Consider the following 12,644-nt stretch of genomic DNA (forward strand, 5'->3'; position numbering starts at 1 on the left):
CGCTCTTGAGCACGGTCTCGGACCGACATTCTATTCGCATCAAAACTGACTCCGGAAGTGATTGCTAATTATCAAGGTACTGCGATCTTGTTTAAAAGGGCACTGAAACTGCAAATATTCCTCTTGGCGGAATGAAAGATGCCGTTACCTTGACACTAACACAAAAGGAACGGCGTTCATAAGTTGCGTCGTTCGTGATTTATGAGCAAAAAAATAATAAAGAACAATTTACGCTTTCCCTCTTCTTCTATTCTTCTTCTCAAGAAGGCCGACAATGCCTCGGATTGGTCTCCTCAAATGATCTCCCGTGTTGGACCAATGAGGGGCTGATCCGCATTGTGCTCCACAAATATTTCGGTCAAATTTGCAGCCAATTATTTATAATAGAATTGATAGCCAGAGCTTTCGCTGCCGTGTTGCCACTGGCAACAGCTTCCGTTTCTTGGTTTGTTTTTCTCTGCCGTATAGCATCAAAGCCACTTATTCGAGACTAAACTTGCTGCTTGCATGAGAGAACTGATGTTCTGAGGCTGGAACAACATAGAAGGGACATATACATACAAAGCCTCAAAATGCCTAAGAAATTAACGAAGAAAGATGAAAGTCACTGAAAAGGTGAGCCAGCTGTAGGACTCGAACCCACATCTGGATTGCCGGTCCAGGGCTCTACCAATTGACCTAAGCTAACACACCTTGTCAGCGATTTCCAGGGTGCGTCATCTGAAGGGACAAACCAGTCACTCTCTCTCACTCAGCCTCCTTTCACTCTTACATTTTTGCTCACTCATAGTCTCATACACACATTCGTACGACAGGGATCGACGCAAGCGGCAACTGTTGAATATGAGAGAACTGATGTTCTGAGGCTGGAACAACATAGAAGGGACATTGAGGCTTTGAGGCAACATTGAGGCTTTGTATGTATTTGTCCCTTTTATGTTGTTCCAGCCTCAGAACATCAGTTCGCTCATGTTCAACAGTTGCCGCTTGAGTCGATCCCTGTCGTACGAATGTGTGTATGAGTGAGCAAAAATGTAAGAGTGAAAGGAGGATGAGTGAGAGAGAGTGACTGGTTTGTCCCTTCAGATGACGCACCCTGGAAGTCGCGGAGAAGGCATGTTAGCTTAGCTCAGTTGGTAGAGCCCTGGACCGGCAATCCAGAAGATGTGGGTTCGAGTCCTACAGCTGGCTCACCTTTTCAGTGACTTTCATCTTTCTTCGTTAATTTCTTAGGCAATTTGAGGTTTTGTATGTATTTGTCCCTTCTGTTTAGGATATTTAATATAACCAAGTAAACGTGTGTAGTACAAGTTCAATACAGTTCCAATATAATGTAGCACAAACTAATTACACAAAATGCTTACACAAGAGAAGTCACACTCTAAGACAAGCTAAAACAAGTGTAATATTCCCAAAGAATCCCACAAAAGAACGCCACTAAGGGAGCCAGTGGCAATTCAAGGAGACACGGCCGCGGCGGACACTAATGTACCGTGTCGACCATCTACGGAGGAACTCTGTCTCTCCAAGTGTAACAAACTGGGTCTCCAAGAAAATGACTACCTGCTTGTGGAGCGACATGAGGAGAGGGTACTGAACGCGAAGGCGCCTGCTTTGAGCTACCGCTCTGCATCTGTTCTTCCACAAGACGTACCTTGCCACTGCAACGAACAGAAGAACAAACCTGTCCCTGATCCGGTGCCCTAAACGGTAGCGGAACGGGAAAACCCGGCAAACGAGAGTCCAAAACGTCCTTGCTACAACGCAGTCGTCTAACACGTGAGACACTGATTCAATGTTGGGACAATTCGGACAAAGGGAGGTATTGGTAACACCCCACCGGTTTAAGCGATCACGCGTAGGTAGAACTCCCCAGGCCGCCTTCCACAAAAAGTCACAGACTTCGCGTGGGAAATTGTCGGGCCGGATATCACCCCACGATAGACCCAGGTTTCTCAAGTTATCCGTCCGGGGTTCATCCAAGAGACATAGCAGTTCGCAGATACGTGATGCAGGGACCGATCGAGGATCGACCTGAGGGTCCTGAGCCTGTATGTCGCAAAAACGCTCTGCGATACGTCGATAAAACAGGGACGGGGAAGTGGCTTCAGGGTACCTATTCCCTAGTCCGCGAGGAACTAATGCTCTGCGAAAGTGGCCCATCCAGTACAACGCAAACGCACGCGCTGAATGCTCAGTATCGTCAAGAACACGAAGGACAGCCCGAAGGGCAAGCAGTGTACAAAAAGTAGAAATGCACGGGAGGCTCCAGCCTCCCTGGGATCGCGGCTGTTGTAGGACCGCGCGTCTAACAAGAGCTGTTCTTCCTCCCCAAAAGAAGGAGAATATCACCGAAGAAACCCTAGTGCATACAGCACGGGGCGGTATAGCAACCCGGGAAACGAACCACAGCTTACTACATAGCACATTCTTGATTAGATACGCACGCTCCTGAAAAGGTAGGTCAAACCTACTAGCTATCGAAACCTTGCGTTCAACGTCCTGAAGCAGGGAATCCCAGTTTTCTCGTGCCACGCCCCGTTGGTCAAACACTACCCCCAGGATTCGAAGGGATAAGCACTGTTCTATACCGCCTAAGAAGTTGCCACTAAAACCAGCAACTGGCAATGCCTTACTTTTTGTATTGTTAAGCCGAGCACCGGAAACACGCGAATACTCGCCAAAAATCTGAAGTGCTTCGCACAGGCTTTCACTGTCCCCGAGAAAGAGTGTAATGTCATCTGCATACGCAGATACCACCACCGAACCGCCGCAGGGGAGCGGAAACCCACGAATACGAGGGCAAGCAGCAAGCCTACGTAACAGCGGGTCTATGCACAACACGAACAGCATTGGGGATAACGGGCACCCCTGACGAACCCCACGTGTTATTGGAAACGGCTGCGCTATGTTGCTGTTAACGACGAGGTCGCTTGTCAAGCCCGAGTACAACGACCGAAGCAGCGAGATGAAGGCTACGGGAAAGCCAAACATACGCAGAACACCAAAAAGATAAAAATGCTCCACGCGATCAAAGGCCTTGGCCTGATCAAACGAGACAACTGAACCAGGCTGGTGAAAGCTGTTGGCATATTCAATGGTATCTCGTGTCAATAGCAAGGACGAGAAGATAGTTCTGCCCAAAACTGAGCAGGTTTGAAATGGAGAGACGAGGTAGGGAAGTGCATTCCTCAAACGTGTTGCGATAAGTGAAGCAAGGATCTTGTAATCACTATTCAGCAACGTAATAGGACGCCAGGATTGTGGCGAGTTGCTATCGCCACCCTTCGGTATAAGGACAATGCGACCATGCTTGAAAGAAGGCGGAAGACGGTGCTCTTGTAGAAATCTAGTGAACAACGCGACCATAGACGGACCCAGGGCTGTCCAAAAGCATTTGTAGAACGGCACGGGCAGCCCGTCTGGGCCCGGAGCAGAAGAGACTTTTTGTTCAGCAAGGACGGCTTTAACTTCTGATAAGGTCACAGAACAACACAACGCCGATCCCAAATCATCTGGCAGTTCGGGCAACGAAGCCAGGAAACGTAACATCTCTTCGCTAACCTCGCTTTCTTGGCTTTCAGAAGAGAACAATTGTGCAAAGAAAGTGCGAAATACTTGAACGATGTCTGATGGGGCAGAGGAGACAGACCCATCCGCCAAGCGTACTTGTTCGACATGACTCTGTCGAGGTTGCCTAATGTCGGAGTTACGCATGTAGCGCAACACGTCGGGGTCCAAGATAGGACGGTTGCGGTTGAACATAACTGCCGCAGTCCGGGACGAAAAGCGCAAAGCTCGGTAATAGCGCTCTTTCAGGATGTCCAGATACTCTTGCATGAACAACGTAAGGGGCCCTCCACGTTTCACTATGAGCATTCGACGACGAAGTTCATTTAAATGTTCAGTGAGAGCAACCTTCCTGCGTCTACCAGCTGCGGTCAAAAGCTCTGACCAGTGCCGCTTAAGGGTGTCCCAGACGACCGGGTCGAAGTCTGTCTCACGCAAAGAGTCACGGATTGCCACCTCTACTTCAGAAGTAACTTCGGGATCGTGTAATATTGTGCTATCTAGCCTCCACCAGCCGGGCCCTCGAGGTTCCAAAGTCGAGAGATCCAGCGCGACGAAAAAAGGTGTCCCTTCTATGTTCTATGTTCCCTTCTATGTTCCCTTCTATGTTGTTCCAGCCTCAGAACATCAGTTCTCTCATGTTCAACAGTTGCCGCTTGAGTCGATCCCTGTCGTACGAATGTGTGTATGAGTGAGCAAAAATGTAAGAGTGAAAGGAGGATGAGTGAGAGAGAGTGACTGGTTTGTCCCTTCAGATGACGCACCCTGGAAGTCGCGGAGAAGGCATGTTAGCTTAGCTCAGTTGGTAGAGCCCTGGACCGGCAATCCAGAAGATGTGGGTTCGAGTCCTACAGCTGGCTCACCTTTTCAGTGACTTTCATCTTTCTTCGTTAATTTCTTAGGCAATTTGAGGTTTTGTATGTATTTGTCCCTTCTATGTTGTTCCAGCCTCAGAACATCAGTTCTCTCATGTTCAACAGTTGCCGCTTGAGTCGATCCCTGTCGTACGAATGTGTGTATGAGTGAGCAAAAATGTAAGAGTGAAAGGAGGATGAGTGAGAGAGAGTGACTGGTTTGTCCCTTCAGATGACGCACCCTGGAAGTCGCGGAGAAGGCATGTTAGCTTAGCTCAGTTGGTAGAGCCCTGGACCGGCAATCCAGAAGATGTGGGTTCGAGTCCTACAGCTGGCTCACCTTTTCAGTGACTTTCATCTTTCTTCGTTAATTTCTTAGGCAATTTGAGGTTTTGTATGTATTTGTCCCTTCTATGTTGTTCCAGCCTCAGAACATCAGTTCTCTCATGTTCAACAGTTGCCGCTTGCGTCGATCCCTGTCGTACGAATGTGTGTATGAGTGAGCAAAAATGTAAGAGTGAAAGGAGGATGAGTGAAAGAGAGTGACTGGTTTGTCCCTTCAGATGACGCACCCTGGAAGTCGCTGAGAAGGCGTGTTAGCTTAGCTCAAAGGGAAAAAACACGTGCAGCCACGTTAGCTTAGCTCAATTGGTAGAGCCCTGGACCGGCAATCCAGAAGATGTGGGTTCGAGTCCTACAGCTGGCTAACCTTTTCAGTGACTTTCATCTTTCTTCGTTGCTGCTTGCATTTTACCATGAAGGAATGCCATCCTCAGTCACACTTATCTCGGCGGCACACCTTTATGACGTCTGATAAGGTGCCGTAGTGCATGCCTATACGTCGCGGCGGAACCGGATATCATCGCGTGGTTCTTTTTTTTTCTTTTCTTTTGACAGTCTATTTGATGAAATGTTGCATGTGGTATCTACACGTAGCTTACACTCGACTGCGTCGATAATCTCAAAATCAGTCGATGGCTCCAACCTTAGCGAGTGATTGGCCTATGGTTGTGAAATTGGGGCACCGTCAATCGTTCAATAAAGAAGAAACTAACTGTGTAGCGCAAGAATCTTAATTGAGGAACTTGTTTAGGACTGCCACCGTCCTCTCTGTATGCTGTCAGGCTATTTTGTTGAGGGGGACATCCGGTACACTGAAATATAAATAGGTAGTGAAGAAAGTTGTCTATAGTCAGTTATAAGTATACAGAGGTGAGTGAAGATAACATTGACAGTACCTGCATCCGCAACCACGCTAGTTGACATAGGTGTTCCGCACCCGCGCGTACATCCGCGGTTCCTGTATAGGAAATGCTCCGCCTGACGAAAATGTTACGCTACAAACGTTTTCATTTTTCAACATGTAAACCACTCAGCAACAGTGCGCCATCTGCAAGGGGATGACAAACATCGACACCATTTTGGATTCATTGCATGGAGGACGTCGACAGAAACACTAATGCGGATAAAATACGGATATACTGCTCAGAGGTTTTATGGCGCTTTATCCGCACGGATCCGCGGGGGGGGGGGGTATGTTTAATAGAGTGAAAGAAAAAAAAGGAAAAAAGGAAATGTCAGCAATATTGCCAGCTTGTATTCCGAAAAATAAATTGAAAAATAAACAAAAAGAAAGAAAGGAAATGTAAAAATCCGCGGGTATAACAGCACGCCTGTAGCTATAAGTATGTAACAACAGTGAAATAAGCAAGTTGAAACAAAGTGAAAGAAACAACCAAACCATAAACAAGAAGACAGTAGGGCGATGTTGCGATGGAAGTTCCGCCTTCTTCACACACGGTAGGTCCTTGCAGGTTTTCCCCATGTACTCGTGTTGTACCGCAGCGGACAGAAAAGGGAAATAGAAGCTTAAAAATTGTATAAAACTCGCGCTACGGATCGATACTCGGCCGTTTGTGAAAATGATAATAATAAGTCCTCTATTAATTCGTCTGGTAAGAGTCGTTACTGCTTCGTAAATTTCAAGCATAACGTACGGATTCGTGACGTGTCTTTTCTCTGTCAGGATGATTTATTACGCGAGAAATCACTGCTATAGAGTCATTATAGCTTTCTGAATAAATAGTAACTAATTAAAATAAACAAGTTACTATAAATGAGCTTATTCAGTGACTCTAATCGCAGCATTCAAACTACGCTGGTAGCTGTCTGCCACAGCTGATTAAGAAGTTAACAAAACGGACGAACGAGCTTATTAAACGAGTAAATTTACGAGCTCGAAAGCTAACAAAAGCACATAATTTGAACAAACAAACATACTACAAGTATAACAAAGAGGTACAAACGCAATGTGTTCCATCTCCTTCGGACTGCCACCCTTGCGTGAGTGTTGTGATGTTCCTGTTGAAGAGTTCTTCCCTTCATTTACCCAAAGCTACACGTAGGTTGGGTGCGCCTTTGCATGTGTCCCTTCGATTGGCGACAAAAAAAAAACAAAAAAAACAGGCGTCCTGAACTGGAGAAGCATGCTTTACTGACAGCTGTTGTGTATTGTTAATTGTTGGGATGTTGCCACCAGATGTTAGACTTCAGGTTACCATGTATTATCTCTTTTCTCTCTCTCTCTTTTCTATGTTCAGCTTGGTGATAGGCTCTTCGAGGTCTGTTCAGAGCATATTTCACTAAGTTTGGAGGTCGACGTGTGTTTGTTCTAGTTGAGATTTTTGTTCAAGCGATCGTCGCTGGAACAAATTCTCCAATATCTGAGAGCTTGGCTGTATTGAATAGAAAACTGCTGAGAGTGTGTGGGTTTACGAAGCCCGTCCCTCATATACTCGCGCGTCCAGAGACAGCTACGGCCGACTGGATGCACTTGATGGTATAAGATATGCGCGTTTGAAATCTCTTCAATTAGGCAGTATTACAGTTGTGGCCAGACGATAAATACAAAGGGAGGACTTTTGCGCAACCTAGAACTTGCGTGAGCGGCTACCACTTGGGTGCCCATCTGTGCCACTAATTAGAAAGGAGCGGCTGCTGTCGACCTCAAAGTGGTTTCTATTCAAAAATACTGTCCACTTGCGAAATATCAATGTCAGGTGTTACAAGGAGGGTTACGGTTAATATATACAGAGAGAGAGAGAGAGAGTCAGTTATTAGTATATTTTATGTATGGTGGCAGTTCCATGGGGGCTTGACTTGAAATAGATAACCTACAAAGCTGTTTCGGTATAGCCGTATTATTACGAGTGGGTAGAGGCTTTTATGGCTTGTTCTGCCTGGTTTCTAGCATTGCGGGGCTAAGTACGTTTGCGCGGATGCATTTTCGCCATTTTAGTTCAACACTTGCACCGTAGGATCGCTGCAAGAATGTCTGTAGAATGTAACGCTCGCTAATTGCAGAACCTATTAATCCGTTTTGTTATTTGTTTGTCATTGCTTGTCTCGGGTTCTTTTATTTCTCGCATACAAATATCGGGTACAAGGCGACGAATACGCCTTCCCAAGCATAGGAAAAATTATCTTTATTCTGTACTATTCAGAGAGCCAGAGAGGTTTTCTTATTCTGGTTAGGCACCTGATTATGATGGATATAGCTTAACTTAAACTAAATGTTATATTGTGGTAGTATTTTCTGTTATGCTCTTACTTTTGTGCCATATCCCGTTATACAATGCCGTCTGGCCCTTAACGTATCGTCAATCAATCAACAAATACAATTTCAATTAAATGGCCGGTACAGAAATGTTTGTCTACGAGATCTATGGACGAAGAGTATTTGGTGTCACAAATACAGGCATTTCAGTGCACTGCTGTATTCATTCTTGATCTTCATATCTGGCAACGTTTGGGCCTTCCACGAAGACAAAAACTATGCGAAAAAGAAGCAAGTAAACCAATAGTTGTAAAGCGAAAGGAGACGCTAGGTTCACTCAAAATGTTGCAAAACCATTGTTCCATAAAACCTGTCACAACTGTCGCTGCATTCCTACGTTGATTTCGCCACTTCTACTGTGTGCGCCTTCCTATACCCAAGGTAACACATTCTCGGGACAACACGGCTTAGACAAAATGTATACGACCTAGCAATATTGTTATCGCAATTAGAAACACTGTTGTTCGGTCCTTGTTTCACTGTTTGTAGTATCAGAAAACGTTTTGGTGAAGTAAATTAATTATTGTTGACTAAAGGCAAGTCTTTGTTTGCTCACTTGGCGCGGGTAACGCTCGAAGTGAGGCCAGTAGCGTCCCCTAACCACGCTTCTATCCGACATGTTTGACCCGATCAAAAATTTACTTTTACCAAAAAGGAAAATAAGGAAAACGTTCTCATATACATGTGATAGAGGTATCTATAGGCAATGCCGCAGGTAACCCTGTTTACGTTAACAAAGATGTTTTGTACTTGAAGTGGCCAAGAAAGGTCGTTGCTATAAATATAGCGTGTTTTATATGGGGAAACGAATAAAAAATAAGTCCATAAGGAGGAGACATCAAGACAGCATAGGGCCACTTTTGCGCAGAAGCAGTGGGGCAGAAAGTTCACAGAATAGCTACAGGATAACTTGACGTAAAAGAAAAGCCGTCTTCAGGGGCAACATCATCCCTCATTTCTGGTTATGGTGCACTATCAAAATCGTTACACGTAAATCACGTTTTTAAATCTGTGTGCTGCGTGCACAGGGAAAAGCAGTGCGTGGGCGTCTTCAACTCTCTTTCGTTCTCTGTTCGTTCGTTAGTTTATGTGTTTTCGGAGAAGTCAGCCAGATAAATCGGCTTGCTACTCCGTACTCGTTGATTACCTGGACCTATCTTCTGTGATCGCGGAGCTCGGTTGCAGGTCGAACAGCGGTCGAGCTTCGGCCGCACCTTTTTAGAAAAGCAAGCGCCACCTGTGGCGAGACGGCCAGACGCGGAGGTAGAAAAAGAACAACAACATTCTCGGGGTGCGCAGCAGCAGCGTCAACTGGGGTAAACTATAACTATAGCCGAAGCAGACGACAGGGCAGTGTCCCTCACAAAGTTCCCAGGCTGCTTTGCGCCGCGCGCATCTTTTTAAAATCGTCTTTGTTCTTCGGCATTATACCTAAGACGGTGCCAATGCACGAACCACATGTGGGCTTTGACGAAGCCTGCTCTCGTGCAGTCCCTTTGTGAGTTCAGTGTACGAATGACACGTTTACTTTGATCCTTGCGCCCATAACTCCGCTATCGCATGCAGTGTTTGACGTTCCAAGCATAAACCAGCAAAAAGAGACTGGAATAATAAACGAGACATCTATATCTAAACCTTACAGACACAGGAAGATGGTTAGCACAGTGAAGTACCGAATCAATATCACGGAGCAATTAACAGTTTTACTTTACGGAGCCGTAGCGTATTGTAAAACTGACATCTACGGGTTGAGAGTTTCCATTCTAATGGACGTCACGTTGTCGTTTTCTTGTGTTTGACGGGATGCCGACGCATTCGACGTGCTGTCACACATGTCGTACCGTTGCATACGTCGGTGAATGTAAGAGCACGATACATGCAACGACTTGCTGAATGGAACAAACACGCGTCGACTTAGCATTGCTTTGATTGACCGACACGAGGGGCGTAGCGGTACATAATATATCGGCCGGGTCGATGAATGTAATGACCGAAATAACTGTCACGGTGCTGATGAATGAGTCCACCGTTCGATTGCGTTGTCTTACCTAACATTAGCCGTGGCTAACGCGACGAAGAAGGGATTTTGAACCTTTGCCCAACCCGTGCCGCAAAAGGCAGTTATTTGTATCGAGGTTAAGCTGCATTCTGATGTTTACAGAATGTTTACAGCAAAGAAGGTGGTAGATGTACGCGTAGAAAATCGACCTCACGAATACCGAAACTCGTCCGACGGTGACGCGGGCGTTTCCGCCACTGAGGGGCCGCGGTAGAGATCACGTGCTTACCAGAACCAATACGCTATGCAAGTAAGTCTGCTGTCTGCGCAGCTCCCCAATTTCCCTCTTTCCCCTATTGCCCGTGGACTCACGCCGTTCTAGGAATACAGTCAAACCTCTTTACAACGAAGCGCGATATAAAGAAATTCGCGATAGAGCGAAATAATTTGCCTTCCCGGGCAGAGGGCCACAGAGACCAATGTATTTTAACTCCCGCTACAACGAAATATACTTTTTGGCAGCCTTTTTACTCCCTTGTTGGTGCCTCTCCTGTGCGCTGAGACAAACAGTTGTATATAGCGTCTAGGTATGACCATAGAACTCTATAGGTTCCTGCGACGTCAGGGCTCGACGTGGAAGTGGCTTGTACCTCGTCAGGTACAATATGTAGGGAAATAATTGTTTATTTCTCAATACTCTCGCGCTGAGTATACAATGCGCGCATAATGGCATCGACAACATCTATCAAAGTGTGACAACACACTTTGATTACACAATCGAATAAGATGAAAAGGCATCCCACGGCTGGTGCTTTCTTCATACAATGGTTAATCTTTTATCGAATTATTTATTTATTTTTCCTCTATTTTCCACGGCATCTTACGTGACTATCTATATATACTAACCGACGTAAGTTCAAGGGCCACTTGAAGACGAAGAGGAACGATGATTTGGCGCTATGTAAAACACATGGGTGCGTGCCCTATCTTCATTCAAGCATATTCGTGACCGACTCGTGCAATGCAACTCCGTTCCCGGTCACGCGCCATCGCGAATGTGACATCACATACGTGACTGCAAAAAATCACAACAAATTTTTCAGTCGAGTTTTGCCTGATATGTGTACATACGAATGGTAGATTGTACACGCTTTTAGCAGTTTGACATACTTGTAACAATAGTTTGCACGTAGAACATTTACGTTGTTATTGTGTTAGTGAAAAGCAAAGTTTAGTTTAGGCAGTTACTTGTGTAATTAGATAATTATGTTAATAAAATATTCTGAACAACAAACACAGCGGCATCATGATTAGCTGTCGAATCTTTTGTAACCAACTATACTACTGTTCCTCTGCGTCGTTTTCTAAAGTCCTTCGACCTCAGTAATTCATTTTATCCAATATTCTTGCAGTACAACACGCAGGTTTGCAATGCTCGCTGATGTTCTTTGCACCCTTGCTTTGTGACGGCACAAAGGCAGTTTACCTTAATTTTTGTAGCACTTGGGCTTTTTTTTTCCTTTGGGTGGGAGAAATGTCACACGATATTTATTTATCTGAACAGCTTCTTAAAAGAGGTAACCTTATGACAGTATTACACTTTTCCTGGGGGATTCGTGCGTGAAAACTACAATTAATGCGAACTTATTGACATTTGTAATGTTTGGCATAATAATGGTAATTACATGGCGATGACATAGCAAAGCAAGAGAATACATTCTGCATGCGAGGAGTTTCGTTCCAAACAGCAAGATAGTTATGGCTTCCATCACTTCAGTCCTAACACAACCTTTAAAAAAAATCGTTCAAGAGGAGCACTGGAGCTTTCTCGTTATAACAGTAATATTCTAAAGAACCACGAAAGGACGTTTGGAACAGATGCGTGGATAAGAATATGGTGCAATCTGGGTAACATCATTACATTTACATTTCCCAGTTGCTTTCACCAAAGTCGGTAACTAGTTAGTTACGAGTTACATTCCTAGAAAAGGAACTGGCTACTTTAATTAGTCGCTGAAAAAGTAACTACTTGCAGTTACTGGCCAAATATCGAAAAGTATATTGCTACCACAATGTTTTGCAGAATGACCCAACGGTGTGCAACGCGTCTGACGTATGTGTACCTTGAAACGAAAGAGAGAGAGAGAGAGAGAGAGAGAGAGAGTTGAAGGATGCATTGTTTTCCCCCATAAACAATGTACCACTCGCATCATCCAATTTAAGCCAGTTTCCGAAAGTATACAAAGACCTACAGTATGCATACATTGTATCGAGTCAAATTATGCGCGGAAGTCATGTATCGTATGCAATGTATACATTGTAGCCAGCGAGACAGGCATTAATGTCTCAGAAACAGCTTTATGGTGAACGTCTTTATCCAACCGTCTCGTATCTAATTTCACGGTTGTGCCGGAATACAGATAGCGTGCTCCGTCTTGGATGCACAGAATAAAATGCGGAAAGACCTTTACGGTCGGGCGAGTCGGAAAAGCATTTCTTCTTTAGAAGAATCGTGTCTTCTCTATCGACGGCTGTCGCGTGTGCAAGCTTAGGTTGTACGCAGTCAGCGAACTCTGATAACATCTCCGGGGAATACGATCGCGTC

At 45.2% G+C, this 12,644-nt stretch overlaps 1 protein-coding gene and 3 non-coding genes across 4 annotated transcripts in view; all 4 read left to right on the top strand.

Annotated features, from left to right (window-relative positions):
• The window catches only part of LOC135396407 (beta-1,3-galactosyltransferase 5-like), a 74,640-nt gene that overhangs the window by 17,626 nt on the left and 44,370 nt on the right, over positions 1–12,644 (top strand). The window lies entirely within an intron of this gene.
• Positions 1,119–1,191, top strand: Trnaa-ggc (transfer RNA alanine (anticodon GGC)). Its single transcript has one exon. It is a non-coding gene; the product is annotated as a tRNA-Ala (tRNA).
• On the top strand, positions 4,358–4,430 carry Trnaa-ggc (transfer RNA alanine (anticodon GGC)). Its single transcript has one exon. It is a non-coding gene; the product is annotated as a tRNA-Ala (tRNA).
• On the top strand, positions 4,689–4,761 carry Trnaa-ggc (transfer RNA alanine (anticodon GGC)). The gene has a single exon. It is a non-coding gene; the product is annotated as a tRNA-Ala (tRNA).

This window comes from Ornithodoros turicata, chromosome 6 (assembly GCF_037126465.1).
Source record: "Ornithodoros turicata isolate Travis chromosome 6, ASM3712646v1, whole genome shotgun sequence".
In the NCBI taxonomy this organism is placed as follows: Eukaryota; Metazoa; Arthropoda; class Arachnida; order Ixodida; family Argasidae; genus Ornithodoros; species Ornithodoros turicata.